Source organism: Ctenocephalides felis, unplaced genomic scaffold (assembly GCF_003426905.1).
Source record: "Ctenocephalides felis isolate EL2017-DRISC unplaced genomic scaffold, ASM342690v1 CF-g0.4_SCAFFOLD_03570, whole genome shotgun sequence".
Lineage (NCBI taxonomy): Eukaryota > Metazoa > Arthropoda > Insecta > Siphonaptera > Pulicidae > Ctenocephalides > Ctenocephalides felis.
In genome coordinates this window covers 15,620,546-15,634,997 of record NW_020539724.1, presented here as the reverse complement: position 1 = coordinate 15,634,997, position 14,452 = coordinate 15,620,546, and the positions used below count along the sequence as shown (strand labels likewise).

The following is a 14,452-nucleotide window of genomic DNA, read 5'->3' as shown; positions in this document are numbered from 1 at the left end:
ATTTATGATCAAAATAAGCAAATACAATTTTATTCTCAAAATTTTGATTTACTTGTCGCTAAGTTATAAAATTATAAAAAACAAATGGAATTTTACCCATGTTATTTTCATAAGAGTGCTATTTTCATCTTAAAGTTAATATTCGAGCTAAAACTTTCAGAGAATTTTTTTTATCAATTTAGAAGCATTTGAACCAATGGGAGTAAAAAAAATTGAAAATATTCATAAAGGACCACCCTAAATATATATATATGTCTTATATATTTTGTACTAATTAATACTTTCAGTATGTATATATAATTGAGATGTTTATAGATAATCAATCATCAAATTGTAATAAAACTTGTCCAAAACTTGAATTAATCTCACCCAAGTATCTATCTTCAAAATTCTGGCAATATCCAATTTCGTAAAAAATCGTTTGCACCACAAAAGCTAAAACTATTACCGGAGTCATCCTTTTAAATATGATAACGCGCGCGCTTTTCAAACACGACTGATCCGGCTGCGTCAAAATGATAAATTATGATTTAGATGACAAAGGACGGTCAGTACGAATTTACATGACTGCAAAAATAATAACAAAGTTGAATAGAGAACTAATATGTCAACGTTTAGGACAGGTGCGTCCAACCTTCTGTTATAGATATAGAGATTAACAGAGACTTTTTGGTATTAGCCCGAAAAAAATATAAAATTATCTTCAAAGTAGCACAGCATATTATCCTGATGGTTACTGGTTGATTATATGAATATGCTCCATGAAGTATTGATTAAATATGGATTAATTTCTCAAAAAAAATTCATGTTTTCGTCAGAAAATCCGATTAGTTAATTTCAAGCTTTCTCGACGTTTCAAGTCATTCTGAATCGTTTGATAATATTGGAAAAGGTATATATGTTTCTGAGCTAAAATTGGACCTTTTATCAACATTGTCCCATAAATGGCCGCACCATCTGATGAAACTCGATAAGAACTCGTGTGGAATGGTTTTGTGCAACAATCGTCCGGGCCGTTTTTTTATAATTAGCACATAAGTGGAAAATTACTCGTGAATGGCCGTGCCATTTGTTGATTTTTTTGACGATTTTGATTAAACTTCAGGAATATCTTGAAATATTAGGTGGACCTGCAAAAAGTAGTTTGATTACAAAAATCCGTTAAAGTTTAGAATAATGTCAAAATATCAAAATTCTCACAATTTTTAACAATTTTACATGATGCTAATTGCTAATTCTTAATCATTATTGATAAAATCGATTATTTGCACAGATTGTTTTGCTACTTGCGTATTGCATAGTTATTTATGTATGTATAATAATAATAAGTATTAAATCGTTAACAATAATCCAAAGTAATAGTTCTTTTATTGAAAGAAGTCTTCTAACTTGCTTGTAGGTAATTCAACTTATAAATTTTGTAAACTACACTTTCGTAATAATTTTTGGGATCGTAACTTGGGTTTTTATGAAAAAATCTAACCCGGGGCATAAAGTATCTTATGGTTTAGACAATTTCATTTTATAAATACTCAACTGATATTATAATTACAAATTAATATGCAATACCATGTGTTTTATATTCATTTTATATAATTAGAAAATTTTTGGTTTATTTTCGAAAATAGTATTTTGAAAAGAACTGTACGCCTGGATTTTTTCGAATTTTAACTCTTATTTTTGGGTCAATGCACGGGACATCAGCATTCATTTTAGAGGTACCGTTTCTTCAGCAAAGTATCTTATTTTGACCCCTAGTATCCAAAAATCCTATGTGCTCAAGCGACTTTCTTTGACCCATACAAATCGATCCGCTATATATATATATATATATATATATATATTTATTATTGCTATTATTTATGAATTAAGTTGCGGAGCTAATTGGTTGCCTTCCTCTGGTTCCGATGTATATGACCGGAAAAGAATATTGCTATTATATTATGATTGCTATATGAAAGAATTGATGATTATAAATATTCACAATCGTTACGAATCTTTTTTGTTGATTCATTATCGATAAAAAAACATATATGTTCATTCTATTCGTTTTATGATCATATGCAAAGAGGTGTAGTCTAGTGCACAATAATAAAAAAAAATTATATACAAAACAACGGATTTGAATTGATAAATTAATTTAAGCAAATGCATAGATTTTATCTAAAGCTTGTTTACTTATTTTATTTATGCCAAGATTTCTTACTTCTGGTATAAAATATTATGTGTTTTTCCTTATTTTCTTATTATTTGTTAATGACTATGCATTAATAATTATATATTTTATAATCCTTTTTAATCATAACTGCGTATATAAATATTTATAATTTTATTCCACTATATTAATTATTTATTGAATAAATTTTCCTAACACAAGTTATAAGTTTTTATTACTTAACGCGTTAAAAATATCATTAAATATTACACTGATTCTCAACATATATTTTGATTGATAATATTAAAAATTTGAATTATATAAAAATAAAAATACATACCTATATGTATATAGATACATTTAAATTTAAATATAATTATTTTAAATTATTTAATAAAAAACCTATAAACGATATTATGAACACTTAAAATATAATAAAATATTAAAGTCACGAAAGTCAAGAATAAAAACTTTTATCATACTATTATTTATTATATTATTTATATGCGAATAATAGTATAAGTAATTATTTTAATAACGATTGTTGTTTTAATTTTCAATAAAGATTAAAAAATAAAATATTAGACTATAATCAGTAATATTGAGAAATACTTAATATATTTGTTACTGCCAATTAGAATGCTTAAGTGAATCTCAATCTAGAACACTTTCTGCATTTTAATTAGTTAATACTTAAATATTCTTAGTTGTTATTCATGTAAGTTAAATTAATTCTTAATTGGTTTAAAAATTACTCAAGAAGATGATAAATTCAAATGATTTTACTCAATTAATGCTATTCAATTTTTTATAATAATTCCAGATTTATATACTACCATCTTTTAACTTAGTTGTGGCTTCAAAAATAAATTAATATCATAAATATAATTTACTAAATATTAATTAACTGGCAAAAAGCAGTAAACACTCTGACCTTGCACTCACAAGTTTTCTCTTTCAAACTCCGCATTGCTTACAACCTGATATCAAGCAGTAGCAATATTAATTATTTCTTGCAAATATAATTCAACATATGTTTTCAAGTGAAAATAGTTTTTCCTGGCATTTCTGCTTAAAAGTTATATTTACATGTATACAAATAGACAGGTACACAGGTGATCAGATTAGAAAGTAGACAGGTAGGCAGGTTTGCAATTATAACTTGAAGGCAGAAAGACAGGTAGGCAGCTACACAATTAGACAAGTCAACATGATATCAGATTAACTGACAGACAGATATAAGCTGGTTAACAAGTAGACAGATAGGAGGAAAAAAGATGGACAGGTAGACAGGTAAACAGGTAGACATATAAATATAAAGACGGGTGAACAAGTAGAGGGATGAACAAGTAGAAGGAAATAAATGCTACACATTTAGACAAGTAAACAGATAATCATATGAACTGACAGGCATATATAAGCTGATCAACAAATAGATAGAGAGGAGAAACAAAGATGGACAGGTAGACATGTAAACAGGTAGATATGTGAATAAAACGACGGGTGAACAATTAGAGGGATGAACAAGTAGATGGAAATAAATACTGCACAGTTAGACAAGTAAACAGGTAGTTAGATGAACTGACAGACAGTTATAAGCTGGTTAACAAGTAGGCAGATAGGAGGAAAAAAGATGGACAGATAGACAGGTAAACAGGTAGGCATGCGAATAAAAAAACGGGTGAACAAGTAGAGGGATCGACAAGTAGATGGGAAAAATGTCGAGAAGTAGTCAGGTAGGCAGGCAGGCAGGCAGGCAGGTAGACAGGTTGACATATCGATTATTTACACATAATTGGAAGTTCAGGAAACTTCCACAAGGCAACAAATAACAAGGCAAAATGCTACATACAACTAGTTTAATTTAATTCTCCAAAGTTTCTATAGAAAACATTGCACATCTCCAAAACGTTGATATAATCATATATGAAAAAAAATAAAGACTAATTTTTTAATTAAAAAAAATAAGCTCACTAAAGAGAATGTCTATACATAATTATTTCCATTATATTTTTGTATAAAAATACATAAAAACAAATAATTTTTAAATGCCAACAACCATCATACATGTTTACATGTCATGTAATTAAATTACAACTTACTACAAAAAATAATTAAAATAACAGTTGGCCCACTGAGGGTCGCCGTAGGGCCTTACTTAATGTAATGACAGTCGAATTGTGTAAACAGAACTATAAAGTTATATAAAAATATTCTTACCGGCCGTCCTTGAATTTAAATATTTCTTGAATTATACATTAGCCTTGCTATTATTTTGTCTTGGCTGTATGGCTGTACATCCAATGACTCGTAATTTTTTGTAATTACATGGAACACAGAATAGTTCGAATGAAGGAAATGATTTTGGATAAATATGCAATGAAATTATAAATAAATATGGCATTTATTTACTAGATTCTAGAAAGCTATTATGGTAATATGAATTTAATAGTTTCATAATTAAATAATAGTAGATGCTTCATTAATAGATGCTTCATTAAAATTATTATAGTTCTGGGGAGCTCTTGAATTTTTTTTTAGTGTTTTTATCCATTTATTTGATTGGATGTTCGTAAAAGAACCATATATCAATATACATATATGACTTATCTGCCTATTGAATAAATATCGGTGAAAATGTTAAGACTTCTACGAATGTCAATATGTTTCTAAATTTAGCCACAGATTTATGACATAATTCAAGTATCAACACATAATGCATTCAGACAAAGTATTATTGTAATTAGACAATTCAATTAGCATTGTGACTTGTAGACAGTTGTCATTAAAGCTGTCGCCTCAAGAATAAGTCTTTTACTTTACTAACCATGATGATGAGGAAGACACCCATGTCGTTAAGAAATTTCCATTTCTTGATGGAAAGGTTAATTCGATATGAAAGAGAAATTAGAAAGATCGAATTTGATCGGTTATATAAAATGAATTTGATTTTAAATGATAGTTATATAACTTGTATTGTGTCGATTTTTGATATAAGTACAAGTAGAAGAAATTATGATGCGGCCAATTTATTGCTAAACTAGTGGTGTATGGCGTCGTGCTTTAAGGCAAATTGCTGCAACTTCCCGTACCAAAAATTATTTTTTTTTAAAAAAGATTAAAATTTCTTTTTAAACTTTGAAAAAAAATAGATTTTTGAGAAATTTTAAATTTTTGAAAAAAATTGACTTTTTTGGAAAAAAGACTTTATTTTGAAATTATTATTTTTTCAAAGCAATCGTACTGCTTTAGTTGCATAGAGACGAAATATCGAAGCGCGTAAGCGCCGCGTCGCCGTCTAACGGACAAACGATGTTACGGAAACCTTAGAAATGTAAACAAAATTTATACGTATTATTAAAATCTCCATAAAATACCTGATAATTTGATCTGCCTATGTCTAATGATCATTTTTGACCGCCAAATGGCAATTTTTTTTACTGTTTTTACTAGATCTCCGAAACCGCTAGTCCTGCCTTCCTAAAAAGTTCTTTATCTTGTCAATACAAGTAAAATGTTTTTTGAATTAGTAAAATCGAACGCTCCGTTCTCTTTTGCCTCGTATCTTCGGAACGGCTAGACCTGCTTTTGCCAAAAATTAATCAGAACGTCATCTTATTAATACGAATCAAATGTTTTTTGAACTATTCAAATCGGTTGATCCGTGTTCCCGAAATCGTCGACGAAAATTTGTATTCGCACACACACATACATTCATTTTTTTAAGGTATGCCAAAATATTCAGAAGCCTTTGAAACGTAAAGATATATACAAATTTTCATTTTCGATTTAAGTAAATTTGTTGGCCAATGTGACAAAAATGAGTTGTCTTTAAATAAAAATATTACTAATAAAAATTCGGGAACCCCACAAATAAACACTTGAAAGTATTGATAGACCTCTAGGAGTCCATATAGACCACCTTCATAATCATTGTTTCTATAATAAACTTTCTACCTCTTCCAGCACTTGTTTAATTAAATCTTATTTGCATGTGTAGCCAAATTTCATAATAATTTAATCTTATCGTTACATAATTTTGAATACCTAATTAAATATTTATCATCGAATTAGTTCACAAGTAGAGAATGTGAAATATCAATAAATTGGCTGTCAATTTAAAAATATTGACATATGACAAACACGTCTGCGATGGCATTTCCATTTCGTTGCTTGTATTATTGTTGAATATTAATATGATTTTCTGGTTATATGTTTTGCATTCTCACCTCAATTGTAATTACTATCTCGTTTTGCCACTTTTAGTTGAACCGATTTACATTCGGGACAAAGTTTAATCGGAAAGCAAATATATGAGGCAGGTGTTGGGAACACTTAGTTGGAATAGTTGCGAAACTTGAAGATATTATTAAATAGATATTTAAATATAAATATGTATACATTTTTATAATATGATACATATATGTATATTAGGGTGGTCCTTAATATGGACATTTTCGAATTTCCTTGCTCCCAAGGGCTGAAATGGTTCCAAATTGATAAAAAACAATTCTCTGAAAGTTTTAGCTCTTAATATTAACATTTAGAATTCAATCAAACTTCGTATAGAACTGGAATGGAAAAAATTTTGAAAATTAAAAAAAATTTTTTTTAGGTATAACTTAGCGACAAATGAATTAAAAGTGAAAATTCATGTCATTTTTTTATTGAAAATTCGACGCTCCGCAAAATTTTTGAAATTTTTTTCATGCTATTTCCATACAAAACTTTGATTGTATTGGGTCTATCTAAAAGACAATATTAAGAGCTAAAACTTTCAGAGAATTGTTTTTTATCAATTTGGAACCATTTGAGACCTTGGGAGCAAGGAAATTCGCAAATGTCCATACTAAGGACCACCCTAATGTATAATTTTATAAACATGTATGCAGGTACTCTTTTGTCTCAGATAATATAGTGGATATTATCATATGGCATAAGAATTAATCACATATATACGAAATATAGATCTTAAATAAGTTTCCAAGTGAAAATAGCTCTTTTCGGGCATAGATGCACCAAATTGTCAGCCCTTTTAGATGAATTCTAATAATAAAATAATAAAATAGAAATAGGGTGTTTCCGACGATCAACTGTTGGGTTACCATCTAAAAATACGACGTAAGGGTAAGTTTCTGTCCAACAGCTTATAGGATCTACGGTACTAATTACTATTAAAATATAATTAAAAAAAATAGTTTTTGGCAAAGACAGGTCCAGTCGTTTCAAAAATACAGTGGAAAAAGTGAATTCATATTATAATTTAAAATTAATAATTAAATCAATTATTGTTAGTATTTAATGGATTTGATCTGCTTTCCAAATAAGAACATAAGAAATTACATAGTCGTTATTGTCTAACGGTATATTAAACGAAGGCATTCTATTGAGCTTACAGAAGATATGTAAATGAAATTGTTTGTCATACCAAAGAAGACAATCGTAAAGTTTCATTATATACTTATTACATTACTTTAACCTCAGAGCAACAAGTACTTTACGCAATTTTACGAATGCATGTTTAAGATAAATAAAATCGAAAAATCTAAAAGTACGAGTTCAAAATATAGTAAATCAATTCACATAAGTTCGACTTAATACTCGTCGTTTCCTACTATGATTCTCAAACCGCTAGGTTAGTCTAGAACAATCGGTTTACATGAAAACGATTGTTAATAATTTTTTAAATATACACAAAAGTTTGATTTTACTCGTAGAAAGTAGTTGTGTCTGAATAGGCATTTCAAGGGAGCGTACAACTGTTTCCAACTAAGGTCTAAAATGTTGAAGTCATTTGTTTGATTTTTATAAGTGAACTTTAAATATTATAAATCTTGGTACGAATGTTATGCATATTTCTAACGATTATTTTTGACTATTAATTGTTATTTTTATTAAACCCACAGCCAGGGCCGGATTTAGAAATTTGGCGCCCCGGGGCACTGACAAAAATGCCGCCCCATCCCTGAAATTTTATGAACTTTCGAACTTCTTTTTAAAGCAATCGCGCTGCTTCAGCTGCGAGGGACAAAATATAGAAGCGCGAGAGCGCCGCGTCGCAATTTAACGGATAAACAATGTTACAGAACTTATATAAATATAAACAAAATTTATACTTATTATTATAATATCTTTAAAATATCTGATAATTTAACGTGCATATGTCTTATGATCACTTTTGTTCGCCAAATGTTTCTTTCTTTATTGGATCATCGAAACCGCTAAACCTGCCCCCCACAAATTTAAGCAGTTATTTATTCTGTAATTTTTTTTACTGTTATTGGACGCTTTTTTCTCAAAAACTGAATTATCATTTTTGACATTTTGGCCCGTATCTTCAAAACCTGTTGGACCTGCCTTGACCAATAACTAATTAGCATGTCTCATTATCAATATGAATTGAATCATAAATCGGTTGATTCGTGTTCACGAGAAATCGACTTGAATAATTAAAAAATATTAGATTTGTATTGATGGGGAGACGTGCGCTGATTAGCTTTTGGTACAGGCAGTTACGGAAAATGGTAATTGAGTTTCGATATTTCTCCTCTGAAATAGCTACGCAGCGCGATTGCTTTGCAAAAAGTTCATAATTTTCGAAAAATTTCAAAATACAAAAAATGTGTTTTAGAAGCCTTTTTTTCATTTTTCTATAAAATGTTAAAGCTCTTTATAAAATGTAATTTTTAGTACAGGATGTTTCAGTAATTTGTCTTGAGGCACAATGCCATGAGTCACTAGTTTAAATTTTTTTTTGACACTATAACTATAAGCACTTCCAAGTGCACAAATACGTCATTTTAAGAGGGCTCGAGAACTGAAGAACATATATTTCCTAAACTTTCAGCTTGTTTACGGATCTTTATATTAGCCAAATTGCCAAATTTGATAACTTATTAACCAATTTGATAAGGCAAAATAATAAATTTTAGTTATCGTTTATTTCAACCCAAATTTTGCATTGCAATCGTATTATGTTTTGTTAATTATATTTCTTGAAATAAAAAATGTTGTTAAAAAAAATTTCTTATATTGTATAGAATTTTTTTCTCACTGTCCAAATTTTGCCGCCCCCCAAAATTTGCCGCCCTGGCCAGTAGCCCCGATTGCCCCTACGGTAAATCCAGCACAGCCCACAGCATTATTCTTCATACATTTGATTATTCGGATTTTTTATTACCCGAATGCCTACCAACAACAATCAGTCTGATTAATCGAGTTTCTAATGTATATATCACAAATATCTATTTCCTACAGTTATAGGATCTTTGGCTTCCATATTTTGTGCCATCATCCGAAGAGCCAAGTGGCCAACAGGTGTACTCAGTACCTGTCCGCCGCTGCCCCGCAAAGAGCAGGTAGCGCCCCGGCGTTTTCCGACGTTGCTTTTGGTTGCGTGGTGCAGGCAGCGTAAAATTTTATACGATTTTCGGTACACCCTACTGATTTTACACGATATACACTGAAATGTATCCCACTTTATGTGGGATAGATCAATTATAAAGCCAACTATCGTTTTATACACTGTGATAGTATTATTTAGGTCTTTGGTTTAAATACCTTTTCGTGGAAATTTATTTTATGATGATGTAGTCAAATTATAAGTTTTATCCTATCATATTTTTGGAATGAATCAGAAGAGCAGAGCCGTTTTTATTTAAGATTAATTTTTTGTATATAAAAAATAATACGGATTTTAATTTTGATTCAAACTAAAATTTTTAAGCTGACTTATATACTTAAAATAAATAATTTTAATTTCAATTCAGTTTACGTAAAAATGCCTGAATCATAAGAATATTTTACCCTGTTCCTTGAAAATAATCAAACAAATTAAGCATTTGTGCCGCTAAACGTAAGTTTATTGATTAGAAATTATTTCTATATTATTCGTAGTTTCTATAAATCATTGAAGTTATTAAAATGGAAAAATTTTAGACAAGACAGATATTACAGCTATTCAAAGAATGAGATTATATCGCCAGCGAAAAAGTAAAAAATAATACAAGCAGTCAATGAATGTATGTTAATTTTAATTACATGAAGTTCTTCAAATACAATTGCATGATGCGCGAAGTTGCCAAAACAATATTTGTTTAGGCGTTGTTTAACATAATCCATTGTGTGAACGAATATTATAGAATTTATTAATCAGTAATTACTTCATTTCTCTAATAAAGATTCATTTCTAAATGCTAATTACAATGACAAACCGATCATGTCATATTTGACGTATGACTTTAATTACATTATTGTTTTTAAATATTATACATATATTCAATGCTATTATAAATATATAATTTATAATTTATCATTATATAAATGTGTATAATGGTTGACACTAATAAATGTGGGCATCACGAGTGTTACCATATTACACATAAACATCATTCAAAATTGTTGTATGATGTATTTATTTTCACTTAAATGCCATCTTGTATAGTAGCAAATAAGTTTTACTTCAATCGCGTGTGAGCCTCGCGCGCAACGTTTTTTTTTTAATAATTTAGTTTTTGGTACGGGAAGTTTCAGCAATTTGCCTTGGCACGATGCCATGCACCACTAGTACTAGCTTAGCTTACGTGAACATAATGTTCGCAATTATATAAATCACAAATTACATCAAAGCGATATCACACTGCGCCGTTTCTCTGTGTTTGATATCCGACTCCTCGCGGCTTTTATGTGCCGCGAAATAATTTTCTTTAATTTATAAGCGTTACTATGTGATTATTATACATCATTTTCTACGTGTAAGCTATTATGAAGTGTATATAACCACATTCTTAAATTGTTTTAATTATTGTTAATAATGAGATTACAAATTGCATGCGATCACGACTAGAACGTGCTTTGTCGTTTTTAGAATAGGCAATTGGATTTTATATTTATTAGTTCCTGCTGCGTTTATAATGGATTAACGATTATTCATCTTAAGATTGGGAATGGTAACTGCCTCTATGGTATTCTAAGTAAACGGATACTAATTGGATATTAAATTAATAATATAGTGTACTTGTGCATTTGTTACTGTACTTACGTTGCTAAAGTCCACTAAAACTTACTAAAGTTTTGGTTGGATCTTCTTTCTTTTAGTCTGCTTTCCAATAGTTATTTCTTCTGGTACGTATTGGTGTTTGTTGTAGGAGCCAATTTCCAAGATTTTATTCCGAAATTTTTGGATTGTGCTGGCACTAGCTGGTACCCCAAAACTGGATACCATAAGTCCACGTAGGTTTTGAAATGATCTAATATAACACCAGTATATTAGATTGGAGAAAAAGAAATCCATCATTTTTGCTTGAAATTGAAGGCTTTCCAAACATAGTTAGAATGATTTGATTTAGGCCAATAGTGCACCGTTTTGTTTGATAATTTGTTAACATTTTAAATGGAATGTCATTGTGCCTCTCTCATAAAAACCTCGTCCCCATTGGCAAACAACTGAGACAGTCGATTTTTGCAAGCTTCTCTCGAAGTGAAGTTCTCAACAGCAAAACTGTTTACCATAGACAGGGAGATGGATGCATAAAAACCTCCTGATCAAGTTCTCGGTACTTCTGGAGAGTCCCCATCGATGTGTTTGTCCTGGAGTTCTATTTTTGATAGAACAAAATTTCTCTCCTATTGACCAAAGCTGATGGCCGCCTAGTAGAACCTAATTGGACTTATAAAATACCCGACAAACTGTTAGTTGAAGCCAACCATTGCAAAAATAATGAATTTCTTTTTGTTTCACCTAATATTAGAGTTTTAGAAATGTGATATTAGTTCAAACACTCCATACATTTCCCTCAAGTTGTTCAAGAGTTGGCTTTCAATGTGCATTTTCCAATTTAGCTTTTTGCAGACCCAAGTATTTGACAATGTATTGTTGTAAAATTTGCTCTTCTTAGATCGAAATAGAAGGTAGTTATTGCTTCTAATCGAGAAGGTAGATTTTGGCTATTTATCACAAGTACAAATACATATTTCTCGATGTCATATAAGTGTTCCCGGAGTAGTCAGGCTGCTGCAACTGGGACCTATGATACATACAATTATAATAGGATTTATTTTTGGTTATTGATTATAAGTCTCCTCAATATGAAATATTTCTCGATATTGTCTGGAAATATTCCTCGAGCAGTAGATGCTGTAGCTGCGCCAATGATCAAGGTTTTATACGAATATTTTACATGAATCAAAAAAGTTGTTTTGGGCATGGATTTGAAGTCTTCACAATGTGAACATTTTTTCAATATTGTCTAAATGTGCCTCGAGAGCAGTCTGATCGCTGTAGCTGTGCCAGTTATGATTTAATGAATATTTTGACATGAAAAGGTGAGTTTTGGCTATTGATTTGAAATCTTCACAGTGTGAACCATTTCGCCTGAATGTTTTCGAAGTAGTCTGGAAGCTGTAGCTGGGTCTGTGATGAAGGGTTTATATAAATATTTTGCATAAATCTTTCAACATGCTGTTTATAAAATTCAGATGCCAAGTAGTAGGGTCAACAGCCGAAGGGTTCAGAAGGAGACCTATTGTTTTCGCTTCCGCTGTCCGTCCAACTGTCTGTCTGTCTTTCTTGGCACAGCTGCCTATTTTAGTATTATTTTAGGATGAGCAATAATTCTTAAAACAATTATATTTATTTTGATCTTAATGCTTTGATTACAAATTTTAGATTTTGTAGTTTTATGCACTGAATGAACTGGGACTCGAAACGTGTGGAAGACTTATAATTTTTTTCTATAATAACTTATTGTTAGTCTTTCTGGATAAAAGTCTGTATGAAAAACTTTTATCTTATTAATGTTTGTTTTACAATTAAATAGCCATCAGAATCTAAGTAAGTTATCTTACTACTTTATCTAATTTATTTCTTTATTTATTGCATGATATACTTCTTCGTATTCTAAAATAATTTTAACAATCACTGATTGTGTGTTTTATATGCATTAGAAAAATTAGATAAATATAACTTCTATTTATTTATTTTTGTCAGATAATATAAAAACATGGTTCACTATGATCATTGATTGATTTAGTAATTCGTCGTATTTATTATCTTTAAGTGGATTCATAAATAAAAGTGTTTTGTTAATTCTATGATACCATGATGATACCATACTATTCAGATTTATTTATTTTTATATAGCGATGTGCATTGTATCATCAATAATTTTCTCGGTTGGTTTATTTTTTTAAATTCTAGTAGCTTGAAACGATTTTTATAGTTTAACATATCAATTCAAAATTAAACTAGTGAAGCGCATGGCATCGTGCCTTAAGGCAAATTGCTGGAACGTATGCTACTTTTAATTCTTTCAATGTAACTACGATTACTACTCGTAGTACTACGTTTACTACTCGTAGTACTACGATTACTACTCATTCATTCATTGAATACTCCTCGTATACTACTTTTAATTCTTTCATTGTAACTACGATACTACTCGTAGTACTACGTTTACTACTCGTAGTACTACGATTACTACTCGTAGTACTACGTTACTACTCGTAGTACTACATTTACCACTCGTAGTACTACTATGATTACTACTCGTAGTACTACGATTACTACTCATTCATTCATTGAATACTCCTCGTATACTACTTTTACTTCTTTCATTGTACTACGATTACTACTCGTAGTACTACGTTTACACTCGTAGTACTACGTTTACTACTCGTAGTACTATGATTACTACTCGTAGTACTACGATTACTACTCATTCATTCATTGAATACTCCTCGTATACTACTTTTAATTCTTTCATTTTAACTACGATTACTACTCGTAGTACTACGTTTACTACTCGTAGTACTACATTACCACTCTAGTACTATGATTACTACTCGTAGTACTACGATTACTACTCATTCATTCATTGAATACTCCTCGTATACTACTTTTAATTCTTTCATTGTAACTACGATTACTACTCGTAGTACTACGTTTACTACTCATAGTACTACGATTACTACTCGTAGTATACATTTACCACTCGTAGTACTACATTTACACTCGTAGTACTATGATTACTACTCGTAGTACTACGATTACTACTCATTCATTCATTGAATACTCCTCGTAACTACTTTTAATTCTTTCATTGTAACTACGATTACTACTCGTAGTACTACGTTTACTACTCGTAGTACTACGTTACTACTCGTAGTACTATGATTACTACTCGTAGTACTACGATTACTACTCTCATTCATTGAATACTCCTCGTATACTACTTTTAATTCTTTCATTGTAACTACGATTACTACTCGTAGTACTACGTTTACTACTCGTAGTACTAC

At 30.1% G+C, this 14,452-nt stretch overlaps 1 protein-coding gene across 1 annotated transcript in view; it reads left to right on the top strand.

Annotated features, from left to right (window-relative positions):
• Positions 1 to 14,452, top strand: part of LOC113382731 — a 78,889-nt gene that overhangs the window by 29,035 nt on the left and 35,402 nt on the right. The window lies entirely within an intron of this gene.